This window comes from Parasteatoda tepidariorum, chromosome 11 (assembly GCF_982258835.1).
Source record: "Parasteatoda tepidariorum strain Cologne lab strain chromosome 11, Ptep-v5.0, whole genome shotgun sequence".
NCBI classification, from domain to species: domain Eukaryota; kingdom Metazoa; phylum Arthropoda; class Arachnida; order Araneae; family Theridiidae; genus Parasteatoda; species Parasteatoda tepidariorum.
The window spans coordinates 94548246-94564487 of NC_141765.1; positions in this window are offsets into that span (position 1 = coordinate 94548246).

A 16242-nucleotide genomic window follows, 5' to 3' on the forward strand; every position below is an offset into this window, starting at 1 on the left:
TATACCTTAAATTTTCATAAGGGTATTGTGATAGATTTACTTTTCCTGGTGTAAACATCAGCTGGTTCGGAAACTGTTTCATCTTTTACATTTGGCACACGCTGGAAGAAGAACATTTATTTTTAAGTTGTTTTGCAAGCTACATTCTATTTAGACGTTGCATTTCTATTTAGACTGGGTTTGACTGTATAAAATATGATACATAAAACTAAATAATTCACTTTTTAAACATGGTGCGTAGTGTTTTTAAAAAGTGCTTAAAGGTGCTTATTTTCGTATATTTAAAGCCCTTAAAGGTGCTTTTTCCATTAAGTGTTTTTAAAAAGTGCTTAATTTTCCCTTTTCGAAAATGAGATTTTTTTCTTTATCGTGTTGATTTTTCGCCACGTGTTATGCGAAAGCGTGCTTTTCACATTGTTCTATTCAACGTTTTCACAATTCATTCAACGACAATCCCTTTCGTTGTACCGTCAGTCCATAGCGTATGAAAACGCCAATCGTTTTGCATGTTTGATGAAATACTTCCAAATCTACCGAGCTGAGTACGGTGAGTTTCTAGCAGTCTCATGTGCAACTCTTTGCAAGATATTCTACATTTCATTTTCTACCCTCTGAAATCGAACCGAAAAATATCTCGATTCTTTTTATGGTGGCTAATATAATCAAGAAAAGAGTTCTTTGTCAGAAACGAGTTGTTTTATCATGATCATCTCAAGTCTTTGAAAATTATTTTGTTAATGTATATAGTGCTTAAAAGATGCTTATTTTTTGTTGAAAGATTTGGTTACACACCCTGTTAAGAGTAATTACTGAAAATTTATTTAATTTTTATTTACTACAAAGGAAAGTTTTATTTATTTCATTCTATTAGCTGTGCATTCACAGGATACTGGTTAGCGAAACCAAAAACTAATATCCTGTGAAAGCATGTTTGTTCTGAGGTAGTGAGTTCGATCCCCCCCCCTAAATTAAATATCAACATTTATTTATTTATATATAATTTTTAAACATTTTCTAATTTCCTTGAATACTAAATTTTTATCACTAGATAAATATTTTAATCTCTAGATGGCGCCACTAGAATAAAAGCATGATATCATTTATTTATTATGTAATAATTAACACGTGTATGGTCAGTACCGTTGCCATCCACAGAAAATTATAATATCATTAAGAGGGGCTGCAATAATTATTTAATAACTGTCAAAGGTTTGAAAAGATATCGATATCAAATCCTTTTCATTTATGCACGTTATAGATTAGCCCTATGTTAGTCCCTGATGCACGTGTTCAGAATACAACAGTTTAACTTATTTGCACATATCTTAGCAAGCATTCGTATGTCAGTGGTAATGATATCCAACTACTGACCCACGAAGGCTTTTTGATTGACATGAGTTCGATCCTCAGCCTTAATTATATTTAGTAAATAATTATAAAACAGCTTTAAAGTTATTTAATTTTCTAACATTCTCACATAGATGTCGCCACTAGAGTAAAGCATGTGCATGATATCATTTATTTATTACGTAATAAAAGATGACGTCATTACTTCATAGTATACGATTTCTCCCAAATAGCAAAGCTAATAAGTATTGCCAGAACAGATTGCGTCCTGCTCCAACATCTCGCCACTGTCACAAAGACATTTTTGTGCATAAGGATTTATTATCGACAAGTCATGTTTTTGTTAGACAAGACTGCGTGCGCAAGCCCTTACAGCAACCATACGATGGACCTTATGAAGTATTACAGCGTAATGAAAAATTTTATAAGCTCAAAATCAAAGATAAAGAGGTCAACATAGGTATTAACCGCCTAAAACCAGCTTACATTTTGAGTGGAGTTGACAATGCCAGAGAACTCCGTTCAAAACGCACTGTCCATTTTTTATTACCTTAATGCTTGCATATCGTGTTATGGTTGCATGCACAATTTTATGGTTATAACTGCATACATGGTTACTGTTACATTGTTGTAATTGTTTTTTTTTCGTCTTTCAGACTGGAGGGGGAGTACCTGTGGCGTTGCGGTCTGAAATGCAAAGTCCGAATTACGAATCTCTGACGTTGGACTACGTCGCTCGCAACCGATAATTGACGTAAACCTCATACCTGAATGGAGATATGCGTGAAGGGCGAAATCAGCAAAATGCGCACAGTATGTTTTGGATATAACTTGGCCGCATCCTCACAGATAGCTCTCTCTCTCTCTCCCCGTCGGTTCTAGCTAGCAATCCGGCATGTTCTCGCCGGTTACCTTTTCGCAGTTTATTTCTATGCTGCTTCAATGTTAAAGTGGTTAAGTTTTATACATGTTAAAATGTTTTAGTTAAATTTACAAGTTTCCTAAATGTTAATAAAGATAGTTATTTATTTAAACTTAGTGTTGTTTATGAAGAAACCTATAACCCGTTCTCGGAAACATTTTTATGTGGAACGCTTTCCTAGAGTTATATTTCTTTTTAGAGTTTAAGTGGGGACTCTAACAAAGATACCAAATCAACCCCACAGTTTAATGGAAATTCTTGTTGGTTCTCTGAAATATTCCACCAAAAGAATTTTTTTTCTATCGTTTTCCCATCATGAATCTGTCCGAACTTCTACATTGGGAGGATGATGGTTCATGACCGTTCCAACATTTTATTTCTCTCTCTCTGAAACTCTGATGGAAATTTCTGATTTATTTGCCATGAGTAAAACATCTAAACTAGTTGCTATTCTAATGTTGGACAATCACAACATAAGTAATCACACCTACATTGCGGTGATGGTTACTTATGTTGTTTACCATCAAAAAATAGAATGGTTCATGAAGGAATTATTGATGGTTACGATTAAGATCATGTTGGTCCATCAATGGAAAAACATCAAAAATTTTGATTTGGGTGATTTAAGGAGAGAATGATTGGTAAATTTTGTTGATTGATAGCGTAACATCCTGAAATCTGGGAAAAATGTTCAAAGGAAATAATCAATTTCAGAATAAAAGTATTCAAATGTAGCAAGTATTTTGGGGCAGAGGGAGTATAAAGCTAAGTGTGTAAGCTAATTCCTTTTTAATTTTTTAAAAAATTTTGACCTTAAAATAAGAATGAGCGCTGACATCTAGTTTCAAATAAACTATAATTTTTAGTTTAAAATAATGATGAGCGCTGACACCTAGCTTAATATAAACTAACTTAGGCACATTGCAAATGCACAAAATTTTAAGAATTCAAAACAATCATTCAAATCCATATAACAACTTTTTATTTTAAAAAAATATTACATCTTTTTAGTAAATACTAAGTCATTAAAATAAATTTGAATTCAAATAAATGACATGTAGTTCGTTAAACCTATTAGAAATGTGCTATAGTATAATTCGCGATATAAATTAAAAATCGTCAAATGAATTCGTAATGTATACATTCGTGAAAAAAAGCGTTTTCGACAAAATACTAAAATAGAGATCTATCGACAAAAACTACTCACTTCTGCCTAGCTTAATAGTATGAGATTGCCGCAGCTGATGCTATCTGATTATTTCAGTTTCCGTTTTTAAAAGTATGTTGAGCCACCTCAGCTAGATTTGGCATCTAACATTTTTAGCGGCAATCATGGGTCGATTTTCTAGCGTTGCCATTCGGGGAGTTGTAATGAGGATTTTTTGTCGCCGTGTAAGAGAAATAGTAACGTAAACAAAACAAAGCAAACGTTGCCACTGGCGGAAAAGAAATACAGCCAAAATTTGGGAGCCACGTAAGAGAATTATAAATATTAGATATATATTTACCTGTGATACTGACGTGCTTGCTGATAGCAAAAACTGAACGTGCTGGAGTCAACCGCTTCTCATACACTCGATTGAAACACACTGAGGACAAATTTTGTCATCTTTCCCCTCCAACTGCAGCAACCATTTCTCCTGCAAGAGACATCGTTTTTCTGATACAACTTTTTTCATATCAAAATTCTTGATGGTGCCATCAAAAAATTTTGATGGTTTCAGTGCGATTCCTGATGGTCCAACATCATTTGATGGTCACCATTATCCGAGCTCATGGTTTTTTATATGCTAACAAGCCTTCCATGATGGATACTGTAATACTATGATGGTAAACCGTCAAAAAAGGTTTTACTCTCCACAATCCATGATGATCCGTGATGGTTTATGATAGTTTCAACTAAACATCTTCATGATAGTTTAATGGGGTTAGTTCTCAGGAATATAACATGAAAATAATTTAGGTTTTTTAATGTTGGACCATCATAAATCAGTCCGAATTGAGGTGATGGTTACTTATGTTGGTTACTATCAAAAAATGTAATGGTTTATGATGGAATCATTGAGGGTTACAATCAAGATTAGGCCATTCCATCAATGGACAACCATTAAAAAGTTTTGACTTGGGTTGAGTAACAATTATCTCAATACCGAAAAGGGTGGCAACAACTTTATACCAAAGTGAATCACTATATATAACTCTTGGTACTTAAGTGTTTTGCTACACGAAGAGCCGAACATAGTTTCTGAAGTAAGGAAACACCAAAAATGTCTTCTGAAAATACTTGGTGTAAAAGTAACTGCCACGATTTTGTTATTCAACAACTCTAAATTTTAAAAGTTCATTAAAATATGATGCAGATAGGAGTCGGTAAAGTTATTTTTATGATACAACATGAAGTAAGAATCATTAAATTAGGTTGCATATGTATGATACAGTGAATAACCAAAATAAAGACAATGTCAACTTTCTCAGGTAAATGTCAACAATCACACAATCGCTTTGGTGAATGTCCGAAATATTTCTTATATCCGGTTTGATATGTATTTATTCGTTTGTATTATTATATTAATTTGATATTTTAATATTTGGAGAAACATTATAATGTTTCTCCAAATATTAAAATACCGGTTACCATACCGGTTATTAAAATACCGGAGTACCGGTTAAATGCATACTAGGTAGTGGCATTTGACCTTAAAAAAAACATTAATGTAGGCACTTAACTAAGCCTAGTATGTATTTCGGACACTTACTAAAGTGACTATATAATTGTCAACATTCACCGGTGGAAGTTAACAACCACCAATATCAGTCATACGCAAATACACTGATTATTTAAATAATATTTGCTTGCAAATCAAACATCACAGAGGAACATTAAGCAAACTAGGCTTAAACAAAAAGAAATGAAAGAAAATTAAATATTATAAAATTATTTAATGGAATTGACAGTTTTATGTAAATCTAATTATTTTTATTACACAACTCAAAACAAATATGCTGTATCACTACTACTAGTGTGTATGAATTCCCATAAGCTTGAACTAAAGTATTCACTCATATAATGTATTTCAACACCCAATTCAGATAGGTATTACGCCATAGTTCATATAGACAAACTCATTCCTAATAGTTGTATTTCATTTCATAACTTGCAATAATTCAACTTCAATGTATAGTAGTTTTGAATGCAACCCAGAGGACAAGGGAATAAAGCACTGGAATGAACTGACTTTCCTGGAAAGCAGTTAGCTCGGCGGCGAGAGGATTCTAATCAGTGATCTGTCAAACACTGTAAATATTTTACACCAGTACTGTAGTTGGTACGAGATGGGAACAGAATTCGTAGGGACCAACAATTGCTGGAATCCGACCTTGGATCAAGTCCATTAGGACGCAAGTACTCTATCCCCTAAGCTACGACTGCTCCTAGTTAAGTATTGCTCTAATTTTCATACATTATAATATTTATATATACCTTATAAGCCATTTATAAGATTTTTGTTTAAAAAGTTGCGCAACAGAATTTTCAAAATGGTTGGTAATACAAATACTTGAAAATTAAATAATAAGTTCTCAACTAATAATTACATATTTGAGCTCATATTAAAATCACAAATGATATTAGAAGATCCCTCAATATCACAAATAATTGCTATAAAAATTAAAAATATCAAAAGTAGTTTTTTTAATTTCGTAAAATTGTAAAACAATTTTCCTGTATTAATATTTTCCAACAATAAAAGGCAAGGACCATCTCGGAGTTCTGCTTAAATGTCTTAAATGAAAAATCCGACAAATGTAACAGTGAAAAAGTTTAACCTATAAATTGTGGCCTATAAAATTTCCCACAAAAGCAATAACATCTTTCAGAGGGATGAATAGTTTAGAACATTTTGAAATACATATGTGAAAGACTGGTCTGTATTTTTATATCATATAATATTATATATTTCTATTTTTAATTTTTCATTGATGACTTAAGTACTTAATAACTAAATACTTTTTATAATACAGTTTTATACATAAACTTGCAGAAAAATGAGTTAGTATTTCTTTAAAGATTGTATAAATTGAAAGTGCCCAAAATCACTTCAGTCCATCAGCAAGCTGGATACCAATAATAAAAATAAAAAAAATAAAAAAATTCTTGGCTTTCCTCTGAGTTTTGTTACTAGTGATAAAATTTCATTATTTGTGCACATTTTTAAACACTTGTAATTGTGATTAAAGATGAATATGAATATTTAAAAAATATTTTTTAACAGGATTATACTTAGCAAACATTTTGCCTGGGTGAATTCTGGTAGGCTTCATTTATAAGCGTCAAAGAGATATTATGAATGACATATACACATATTTTTTAGTAAATAACTTATTCTTGAATAAAGTACAGATGTTAAAAACTTTTAAATAACAGAATATTGAAACTAAATTTAAACAAAAATAAATTTTTCTCAAAAATGAAATAAATTGTATGAAATTTAAAGAAGAAGTCAAACTTGTTCTTTAATCATAATTGTCAAACTCATTCAGGGTGCGTAGCCAAATTTTTCAACAAAAAATGTAAGCATCTTTTAAGCACTTTTCAAGCCATCAAAAAATATTTTTAAGCATTTTAAAAAAATATCATAATTAGACAGGGTTGGCGAGTTTTTGATAATTGATGGTTTTATCTAGTTTTAACCGTCATGTGAAAAAAAACCTTCTGACATAGTTTTTGATAATCGTCAAAAACTCAAAATTTTAGCATAAGTATAATTATTAGCTATTATAAATATGAAGTATTAAATTACTATACATGTAAAATTACAAGTGCTCAATCAATTATTTTCTTGAATTATTTTAACATAAAACTCTTTTTGTTTTGAAAACTACTGCCAAAAACCGAAAATTTTGTTGCATAAAATATTAAATAATCCCTGTGGCAGAATTTTCTTGGGATTTCTGCGACAAACCTCTCTAGCACTAATATCTTTCTGCAAGATGCTTTTAATAATAACAAGTATGCATGTTACTAATTGAATTTGAAGTAACAGAAACGTTGCGTTCACAATTAAAAAAAAACTTTTGAATAAAATAAAAATCGTATTTAATTTTTAAATGAATGTGTATTGTTTTTTTTAAATATATTATTCTAATGCAATGGCGAGATTCTCCCATTTTGTGCGAAGAAAACACACGAATTATTTCCTTTTTCGCATTTCGTAAAACATATCATAAAAAAAAATATTAAAAATCTTGTAATCCGTAGCAGTGACTGCTGAAAACAAGATCGACGGCGAAATCACGCTGATCGGTCTTTAAAGGGGGGGGGGGGTACTGAATGCTTGTTTTGATTCGAGATTCGGTTGTTGTAATAAATAATATCCTATTTAAAATGTAAGATTTTAAAGACTGTGTGAAATAAATGACCCCCCCCCCCAGAAAAAAAAATAAGAACGATAGAATCATTGTTTTAAAAATTAAATATTCATAAGCACGATTCGAATTCCCCATATTGTCAGAAATATATCAGGATACTTAAAAATCACGGGAAAATCAATATCAATAAACTGCCGAAAATACAATCTAAACACTACATGGATTTATGGTAGTATCGGCATAAAGTGAGAGCGTCAAAAAGAGATTATTTAATAGCGCAATTTAAATTTTACGTGTAGAAATAATATTGACTAAAAAATAACAGGAATATTAAAAATCCCATGGAATTCAGTAGCATAGCACATGTAATAAAAAGCCGAAAAACGGTGAAATCGTCACAGTAAAAGTAAATAATTGATTTTAGTTTCTAGTATAATTAAATTGCATAAAATTAAATTGTATTGATTTGTTTCTTTTAAAAATGTAAGAATAGAGCGTGGATTAACAAGAATATCGGCGCAAAATAAGAGTGTCAAAAGAATGATTTCTAGAGGGAAAAAAATCGTTCAACATTTCTGCAGAAAAGAAATTTCCTTCTTTATTATTCTATATTTTTCATTCTTAAATTAGAATAGAAAAATCAGGAACATTTCTTTCCTCTCTGATGTGCTGAAAAGGCATCTTTTAAATATAATTTTAGAGAAAAAAAATTTCTGCAGAAAAGAAAACTGAGATTCCTTACTTCCTAACAGAAAATTCTTTCTGCAAGAACTCAGCAAAATTCTGCGACAATGTCGCTGTGTCGTCACGATTCTGCCACGAGGTAAATAATTATAAATATAAATGTGCCAAATTTAAATTTATCCAATAATTTAAATTGTTAGACTATTGAAAATAAAAATACAAAAAAAACATAACAATGATCTTATTTTTTATGTGTAAAATCAGTTTTCATTTACTTCCACTTTTACTTCAAACGATTACAAAAAAAAAATAGTTTTGAAGCCTTCTGTACTCCATGTTCATTTTAATATGAATAAAACCGAAACTTGAAACTGTTCTTCTGATTGACCCTCAGCTGTATAAACTAGAACTAAACTATTATAACATAATAAAATAAAAGGTAATTAAGAAATAAATTTTAATAACTGTACTAAACATTGATAGTAACTCAACTAAACCCTTAAATTGATTGGTTTAAGAAATTATTAACTCATTTAATCAAACATTTATATATTTTACAAATTATAATTAAATTAGATATAAGGTAATATATTATATTCATGATTTACAGGATATATTCAAGCACATGTAAGCAGGAATGATGAAAAATCTCAGTTCCTAATAGTTCCTTAAAATACTGTTTTTTTAATCTGAATTTCCCTCAAAATTTTAACATCCCTTTCTTTTAATACATAATAAAAAATATTTTATTATAATTATAATAAAATATATTTTATTATAAATTTTATTATAATTATAATAAAATATTTTTTATTATATATTTTATTATAATTATAATAAAAAATATTTTTGGAGAGTAAAATTTATACAAGAAAAGAAATCTGTTTCACTTTACACCCTTCTTGAATAAACAAGCATGTGTTAAAATCTATCAAGAAATCAAAATATATTTAAATAGTAATAGTTTATTAAATTAAAGCTCCTACTCATAAACTTAAGGAATTCAAACTAATAAATGCACAAATTGATATTTAATGTTTCTTAACAAGGAAAAAACAGCTAAGTAACAGATTTTTTCATAATAAAAAATTTTGTAGGAAATTTTTTAAGAAGGAAAGGTTTTCTTTGGCTGCCTGAATATCCCTCAAAGCTTCATTCGCATGGTTAGACATAATATGCGAATCTGCTTATAAGTAGTAATAACAAACATTAAAAATCACGAATTTTTTTTTAATATGTTAAGATTAGATAGTTATTGGCGGCCACTTTAGTTTTACTTAACTCAAAAAAATCTGCCTACATTGTGCCATAAAATAATTAAAATCAATATTTAGATTGACAATAATTAACTACTCATAGTTATTACTTATATATTAAAAGTACAATGCTTTCAGAAAACCCAATTAATAATTTAACGATTTTTGCTATATTTTTAATAGATGATATATAATATAAATGTTAATTATAGTATTATATAAAGCAAGACTTTGCATGATTTAATGTCTAATAAAATGTCCCCTATGTTAACAAAGAAACTAGTCCCAAGTTTTTTTCTGCTTTCCACAGTTTTTGAAACTTTTCGACAAATTTTTGACGCGCTTAATCAAAAGCCAGCTTGTGACGTCAAAACCAACACTGGAATTAGGAAATGGGCACTACTAAAAACGTTTTCTTCATTAATAAAATGCAAAATAATTTCTAGAGTTTTTATGATCATTATAAAATAACTATTTTCAAACAAAGAACTTTTTTTTATTATATTAGCCATTATAAATTGATCCTGAAATTTTTCGGCTTAATATCAGACGGTAGAAAATGAAGCCGGAAATTGAGAATATCTTGCAAAATGCATCAGAGTTGCACATGAGAGTGCAATAATTTTACCAAACTCAGCTCATATAACGAAGCAAAAACTGACATGGTAAAAAAAATCTTATTTTCGAAAAGGGAAAATTAAGTACTTTTTTTAAAAACACCCAATGAAAAAAAAACACCTTTAAGGGCTTTTAAAGATCGAAAATAAGCACCTTTAAGCACTTTTTAAAAATTCTAATCAGCAATGGTTTAGTTATTAAGCATCAAAAGTGTAAAAAATTTATAGGCGAAAAATCTCCTCAAATTGAAAATAAGTTATATCACCGCCTATATGGTCATCCTATTTTTCGAGTTACCGGTTATATGGTCAGTTTTCTTTTTTTTTCTTTTGAAAAAAGATACATTCCTTCGACCCCCGAAAAGAACTGGAATTTCCCCCTCTATTTCGTCAATCTACCCTCTTTTCTCTTTTGCATTCATTGATGATCTTACCCTCTTCTCATTTGACCACTAGCATTCTTTTCCCCGCCCAAGGGCAAAAAGGTCTTTTGATTGTTTGAAGTTATCTCTCAGAGCTTGAAAAGGAGTTGAAGTTGAGAAAAAAGAACATTTTTATTGGATTACTGAACGAATAACGTATCCATGCTTTCATTATGGCTTCGAAAAGAAAGAATATAACAATATCGGAAAAAAATGAATTGGTTGAAAAGTTTAAAAAGTCTAACCTTTCAAAAGCTACTTTTGCCAAGGAAAATTCTATACCACAAACAACTTTAAACAACATTTTAGCAGCCAAATGTAGCTCTCCAAATGTTTCAATTAGTGACCGAGAAAGAAAACGTCAGCATGTGTCACCTTATGAGAATGTGGAGAAGGCTCTTCTGTCATGGATCAAATATGCACGATCAAAAATGCTCCTATATCCTGGAATATTCTAAAAGAAAAAGCTTTCGAAATAGCTAAAGAACTTGGAGAATCAAATTTTGTTGCAAGCAATGGCTGGATACAGCGATTCAATGCAAGGAATAACCTATTATTTAAGAAATTGTGCAGAGAAGCTGCTGATTTTGACAACAGTTCTTTAAAAGAATGGAAAGAAGTAGTGTTGCGAGATATTCATGAAAGATATAATCCTGCTAACATTTTCAACGTCGATGAATGTGGACTTTTCTATAGGATCTTACCCGACAGAACCCTTTGCTTCAAAGGAGAAAAATGTATAGGCGGAAAGAAAAGTAAAGAACGTTTAACAGTTTTGTTATCTGCAAACATGGATGGTTCGGAGAAAATAATTCCTTTGGTGATTGGAAAATTTCTGAAACCGAGATGCATGAAAAATTGCAAATCTTTACCCCTTTTGTACGATGCCAATTCCAAAGCATGGATGACCCAAACGATCTGGGAAAAAACTCTCAGAAGGTGGGGCCAACATTTTTCAAAGAAAAACAGAAAAGTTGCATTGATTGCTGATAACTGAACTGCTCACTGTCCTGTTGAGGGCTTGAAATTGATTGAGCTCGTATTTTTGCCTCCAAACAGCACATGTGTGTTGCAGCCTCTAGATCAGGGGTTTCCAACTTACATGAGGCCGGGGGCCACAATTAAAAACACAAATCAAATGGCGGGCCGCAACTTTATCAAAATTTTATATATGACTCTTTTATGCTTGAAGGAACTTTAAATATTACTATCAGATTTTTACCAAAATGTGCAAAACAAAAGTATTGAAATACAAATTAAAATGAGAAGTAGATTTTTAAAGATGCTTAATTGCTATTAATAATATTTTTAAAAATATTAAATAAATAATAAAAATTCGGGCTACAATAACTTTAATGTGCACCTATGTATTAAACAATTAATGTGCAACAGATATCTAATTGTTAAGAGATAAAACTTTAAAAAAGTTGGTAATTAAAGCTTGGATAGTAGCACACAAAATATTCAATGAGAAAATTGAGGTTTGTCTGCTGCAACCACCAGAGAATAGATATTTACATTTTAAATTTACAAATGTGTGTGTAAATATTTTCGTCCAAAATGAGTGGTTTCAAAAATTTAAATCTGAGAATTTCTTCGATAAAATTTCTGACACGCACATTCTAAATTATATTCACAAAATACAAGAAAGTTAAATTAAAAAGAGCAACATGCACGATTATTTTTGAATTTTAATAAATATTATCTTTTATGTAAAACTTGAGAAATAAATTTCTTTGCACCGTTGGTATGTTAAATTTCACAGAAACGAAGAAATTAGTTTTTAATTAACGAGAAAAGTATTTTAAACCCATATAGATTTTTTACGAAAATTGTCCGCAAAAAAAGGACAACTAATATATTTTAGTTCCCGGGCCACAAAAAAAAGGCCTCGCGGGCAGCCAGTTGGAAATCCCTGCTCTAGATCAAGGCATAATTCAAAGCTTCAAGTCTATGTATAGAAAGCTTCTTCTACGGGATATGATCACCGCCATAGACAGAAAAGAAGAATTTCACGTTTCAGTTTTGAACGCACTGTTTTATATTGACCAAAGCTGGAACATGGTGTCCTTGAAAACTATTGAAAATTGTTTCCGTCACGCGGGATTCCACAGTTCTCTAGACTCTTCGGTATCATTAGAGGACCCTGAGGATGATCTTTCATTAGCTGAATTGGCCGAAAATCTTCGAAACCGAGGCTATGCAATGCCGGACGTAAATTTGTATTACCAAATAGACGTTGATGTCCTCACTAATTGCGAAGCAACTGTGGAAGGCATCGTATCTAATGTCTTAAATCTGAATGCTGAAGGAAGTGACGATGAGGATGATACTGAATGCAATAAAAAGTCTGTATCAACAGCTGATGCTCTTAAGGCTATAGATGACTTAAGGTGTTTTTTTGCAAATTCAGATGAACATTTAAAAACTATCAGAGACTTAGAAAAAGTTGTTTTAACAACCAAGAAGAAGAAACATACAAGCTTATTGGAATATTTTTTTTTGAACATGTACAGTCCGCAAAAAAAAACGAATCACCCTGAATAATTTTCGTTCTAATGATCGGATTTTCACGAACTAAGTGTCAATCTTAATGGTTCCTGGAGGTGACCTCAAATATGTTAATTAATTAGTGCTAACTATTAATTAAGTTACGAAATCAGACACAAAAACGTACTTTCTCTGAATAAACATATAATTTTTTTTACATATTTGGAATCTAGACCCTTGAATTAGTGGGGGTAGACAAAATTTTAGAAAAATTGGGTGTTAAATTGGGCCGCAATAAAGGTTTATATATTTGGCGATAGTCCAGAAAACCGCCAAAAAAAGTCGCCTGCGCAAATAAATATTTTAAGATAACCCATTGACTAATTCAAAAGAGGAGTGCTTAATTTTACTAGGTTGCTACGCAACCAAACTCTGATAGTAAAAAAACTGAAATAATGTTCAGTGATTGCTCGGAGGGGCTTAATTTATTGTTAATAGAAAATATCTCGAAGTTTCCAGGCCATAAACAATTTTTTTAGGGGATTTCTGTCCAAAAAGCAAAAAAAATATTATTTTAATCTCCTTTGAAAAGTAAATTTGAATCGATTTATAAATTATTTATGATAGTTTTTAGAATTTAAATACATGAACTTTTTATCTGATATTATTTAGATTACACTGTTTTTACTATATTTATTCGAGGATTTTATACTAAAATAAAATGAGCATAACTTATTATAGCTATATACAAAATTTTAGGGATAATCATTTTTACAGTTTTAATCGAGTCTTCTAGGCAAGAAAGTTTGAAGAAAAAAAAAGTGCTTGAAAAATAAAATGTAGATTGTATAATAATTCTAATGCACATTCACAAGGCTTTCTATAATTTACGATATTTCTTTTTTCTATAACTCAAGGAATTGCTGAATGTTTAGTGGCATTTTAAAAAGATTGAAATATGTTATGTTTAAGAATAAGATATTGAAATAATATGTTGCAAATTATAGGATTCATTGCTTAAAAAATAGCTTCATTCTATTAGATATTTAGGTTACATCGTTTTCTTTGGATAAAGATGATTAGCAAATAGCATCCTCATGTTTCGATACATTCTGAAACTTATACGTTCGCAAATTCACCATAAAATGTCGCACAGCATATTCTTCAATTACGATAAGCTACATTTACCACCAAATACTGCTACTATGGTTATTTTTGCTTTCTTATATATATCTGATGATCTCTTTTTAAACAGAGCTCGTAAGATCCTTAAGATACTGAAATGGGGGCACAAAAACTTAAGAGATAAAATATTTAATTTCATTAACTCAAAATATCTGGTGTCAAAATGTTAATTTTTAAGTTAAATATAACTTTTACAATATTGATGTTCTTACATTTTTAAAGATCATATGAATCCTGATAAAATATTAAAATGCATATGTTTACTTTAACTAGTGTAAAATCCTTATCAAAATAATGATCAAGACCCAAATGTAAAACAGTATAATTGACGATAAAAACTCAACTGGCTTCAAAACATATGAAGAGGGAAGTAAAAGTCGACATGTTTCGAGTTTTCAAATATAATCGCCCATTCTCAAGACTTGTCAGGCTTGGATAACTTGTGACTTTTATTATTGGACGCTCAAAACATGTCTATTTTTATTATCATCTATTATTTTTTTAAATCAATGAAGTTTTTATATTTTCGATTCAGTTTCTTGGGATTATCCATTTAGTTACACAACATATTAAATTATTTCACTCGATATTAAAATAAGTTTTACATATGTTATAGGCACAGGTTCTTAGATTGAAAAAATAATAATTCACTACTTTGTAAAAAAATTAATGCAGTAAAAAAAAAATTTTTTTTTTTTTGCTGCAAGCCTTAACATTTTAGTTTAAGGTCATAAAAAAATTCCGTTTACAATTGAAATTTCAAAAGTCGAATGTGAAAATGGAATGTCCCCTAGTACCAGGAATCGAAATTAAATAGTAACAAGGACAACTTTTTTAAACAAGTTAGCGTTTCCGTCCTACTAGAAGTTGTTTGAAAAGGTATTTTTTATATATCGATTCCAAAGTTTATTGTACATATATTTCAGGGTATACTTTCGGAGTATTTCGATCGAGTTTATTTTTACACCCCTATTTGCTTAAAATTATTAAATAATTTACTTAAAATAAATAAATTCAAGCTACATGATTTAATGCATTTATAGTATAATAATAAACGGAGCTTCCAACGCATATCCTTAACCTTAATACCGCTATCATTAAATAAATGGAATAAGCTTAGATAAATAATAAAAGTTAATTTTTCCCTCGTGTAATTTTCAAGGAATAATATGTTTCGATCAAACAGATTTCATTCTGGAAATAGAGCGAAATTATTGAGTAGGTCCCTTGGAGCAATATCATTCTTATCCTCTTTTGACGAAATATAGGAAAAATTAGTTTTCACAGTTTCTGTAAAAAGTATGTTAGCCTACTTGCCACGTTTTTTTTTAAATTTTTTTTTATTAAAATAAGGTCGGAAATTGTGTATTGTGTGCACAGCTTCGGAATCCTTACAAATTTCAATTTTTAGTATTTCCTGATTAACAAAATAAGGCGTTTTCCTGATAACAAATTATACTGCAATAATATCTTGGAAATCATGCTAAAGTAAAAAATTAAACAAAATAGTTTAGTATATTATCAGAAATAAAATCTACTTGGTATCATAAAGAGTAAAAGATATAATGAAATAATTAGTGAATCACACGTGGTCAGATAATTAAAAATTTAATTTCACAACTAAGATAGTAGGACGACATTTAAGATACTGAGATATTTTAAGACACTAAAAAAATTGGCTACGTATTCCACAGCTTTTTATGTTCGGTATCTTTATCCTCTTTGTAGTGACTTATAAAACATCAACACTATTTTAGATAATCTAAATTGAAGTCACAAGAAACAAAAAAAAAAAGACAATCAATAATTTATATTCTTTTTTCAAAAAAATAGTATGCTAAGTAAATAATCAGCTGTTTTGCATTAAATAATTTTAAACAGCTGAATGTTTTTAATTTCTTAACAAGGTTTTATTCTTAGCTAGCAGACAATAATTCTTTAAAAAAAACTTG